We start from the raw sequence: 2,990 nt of genomic DNA, 5'->3' as shown, positions 1-2,990 counted from the left end.
TAGATAAGCTGACCAGACCTCAGTAGATGAACTTGCACTGAGGAACATCTGGGGACACTAACGAGACAGAATGTAGGAATTCCAGTAGGGGGGCTATGGGAGGGTGCCAGTGGGGAAGGGGACATAAATATGATTACGATTGATTGAGATGTTCTGTATGAAATACACAAAAATTCAATAAAAACAAATTAAGAAAAAGAAATAGCTCACTTCAAGACTCAGAGCTAGAGACTAAGTCTTCTTGAGAGAGCTACCATCTTGGTATGGAATGACCATTGAGCCAGGTGGAGTTGGCCCAAAGCTTCAGGAGCCAGCTCTAGGATCCAAGACATGGCCAGGGGCCCCAGACAGCTAGGTCAGCCTTGCCTCAACATAGTGCTGTGCCCAAAGAGGAAAAGTCCTCATGTCACAGGCCCACAACGGCTGCTTGGGCCAAACGATGGTGGCAGACTATTCCAACTCTGATCTGGAGGTAGTGAGGTCTAGTTGAGTCAAGAGGGCCATTGCCAATGCTGTTCAGCAGGAGGTAAAATCTCACTGTGGCTTGGTAGCCTGCCAGGTTCCTGCAGAGGAAGATTTCTCGGGTGGGTGAACCCTGTGACATCATCAACAGCAGTGATGAGGTAGAAGCCCAGGAGGAAGCATCCACGAAAGAGTTGTCTCCAGAAGAAAGAAAAGCAGGAGGGCGTAAAGGACGGTAGAGCTAGCCAGCCAAGAGGAGGGTCCCATGGGTGTTTGGTTATTGCTGGCCCCCTAGATCCATCTTGAGAACATTGGAGTTTTTCCTGATTTGTAAGAATGCGTGCACTCTCACTTGCATTGCCGCCCTTTGGACTAGGCTGTACTGAAGGCACTGCGCGCTGGGTGTTTCTCTGCTTTTGGCCTGTGACCAGAGTCCATGGAGAAGCTGTGCTGACTCCAGGCATGTGTGATCTGATCAATATCTATACCGTATGCATGAACCATTTGTTGCCCAAATCTCTAAGAATCCAGGCATTACAGAAAGCACTCCCAGGACACCAAAGGATTCCAAATTTTTACTTTTCTGGTGCAGAAAGATTGTTGGGAACAGATAGGAACCAATGTGGAGTTTAAGTTCAAAAAACATTCCCCTAGATTAAAGAAGTGTATGGAATGGTTGTAGCCTCCCACCCAGTATGAAGACAGTCATGCCAACCCCGATCAGACCTGATGCTTGCTGCTAGTGACCATCCTCATTTTATTCCTCATTGTTATGGGAGTGATACTTATCCTGTTTACTATTAATGAGAGTATGGATGTGCAGCATCATCAAGTGAGACTGATGTTCCATGATTCTCCTGTCCATGGTGGTCCGAATCTGTACAGTGCACAGGGTGTACACACCATCCTGGACCCAGTCCACAGTGTTTGACGCTTTGACTTGGTGTATCTGCAGTATCTGTTCTCCTTGAGAGCCTAGTTACTGCTTCCCATCCTTTGGGACAGATTAAGAGTGTAGTCCGTTAGTGATTAGATTCGATTTGGAAGGGGAAACTGGATTGTGTATCTAATTAGTAATGCACATGCTGCTTGGGTTCCTGGGGCTTCTGTTACAGGAAGTCAAAAGGTTTAATCAAGAGACAAAAAATCCCTATGATTTATAAACATTTTAATGTAAAAATTTGTATTTGAAAGAAGAAACCTGGCCCCGTTTTCTGTGTTAAACTCCCTTTGGTGCTGATGGTCCTATGCCAGTGAAAATTAAACTCCCGAATCGTCAAGCAAGGATGTTTTCTCTTAAGAATCCGAGGAGCCCAGAGGCCTAAACTGACTGCTGCAGTGTTGCTGCCCCTCAAATCCAAGTGACCATTTTTCCTTTGACCCTTCTGCAAAAATCAAGCAGATGAGTTGTCAAAATCCAAAGAAGAAAAAGAAATCGCTCACTTCATACACATATTTAAGCATTAGATTGCACACAATCCAAACGTATTAGCATGTAAAGACAAAACTTGTGAATCTGGGCAAGATTCCAACTCTGGAAAAATGGTAATGATATAGTTTCCTACACACGTGTGCTTGCTGCTGTGACTTGAGTCTCAGTGAAATGAGTAGAGGCATGTCTGTGCATCCTTCTGAATGAAGAGTTTTGTAATACTAGATATTTTTTCAAAGTTCAGTCAGATTAGAAATCCTTTGGTGTCATTATAGAAATGTGAATTTCTGTGTCTATGAGAAAAAAAGGAAAAGTTGGATTCATCAGTCCACATGCTTGATTTCCTGTTAACGAGATTATTTTTGCCAGTTTTTTCTAATGGTTGGACAGAGTGCTAGGTCTTCAGAGATGGACCTGGCAACTCCTCTGCATTTTGAAGTAATTTCATGTAACACGGGCTACTGTTCAGCCAGTGGTGATCAGCAGCAGGTTCACTAAAGATCCAGAGTTGAGAAATTTGGGCAGGTAATTCAGGTATGAAGCCCATTGTTAAGAGTCCTGTCTTCAGGGACAAGCTAAAGGCCTCCTTTAACACCTATAAGGACCCTTGTGGGAACTGCGGTTCAGTTTGGCATTTTGAGACCTTCCCAATGCTTTGTATTTTTCTCCCACAATTAAAGAACATAAAGATAAAAGGAGTGAGCTACCCCCTTGCACCAGCAGATATTCCCCACCCTCTGGTGCCATACAGAAGTCTCTACTTACCTAGGTTCTACCACAGCACAGGGGCCATACTGACCCAGCAAAGCTGCACAGTGCCACCATCCCTAGGAGATGACCAGAACCTGAGCTATGGGACCCTCCCCAACCCTTGACCAGGATCCTTCTACCCCATCAGGATTCTGTGAACCATGGGACCCCGCTCCACCCCCTAACTAGGATCTTGAATCACAGGACCTCTCTCTACTCTCTGACCAAGATCCTGAGCCGCAGGACCCCTCTCCGCCCACTGATCAGTATCTTTAACTGCAGGACCTGTCTCTACTCCCTGACCAGGATCCTGAATGACTGGGTTCCTTTCTACCTAGGCGACATC

General features: G+C 45.5%; 1 pseudogene; it reads left to right on the top strand.

The window, feature by feature from the left end:
* The first annotated feature begins 330 nt into the window (after positions 1 to 330).
* LOC103742337 lies at positions 331 to 1,441 on the top strand (annotated as a pseudogene).
* Positions 1,442 to 2,990: the final 1,549 nt, after the last annotated feature.

Source organism: Nannospalax galili, unplaced genomic scaffold, assembly GCF_000622305.1.
Source record: "Nannospalax galili isolate Female #2095 unplaced genomic scaffold, S.galili_v1.0 scaffold60, whole genome shotgun sequence".
In the NCBI taxonomy this organism is placed as follows: Eukaryota; Metazoa; Chordata; class Mammalia; order Rodentia; family Spalacidae; genus Nannospalax; species Nannospalax galili.
Note: the sequence above shows the minus strand (reverse complement) of the source record. Positions and strands in the feature narration are given on the sequence as shown.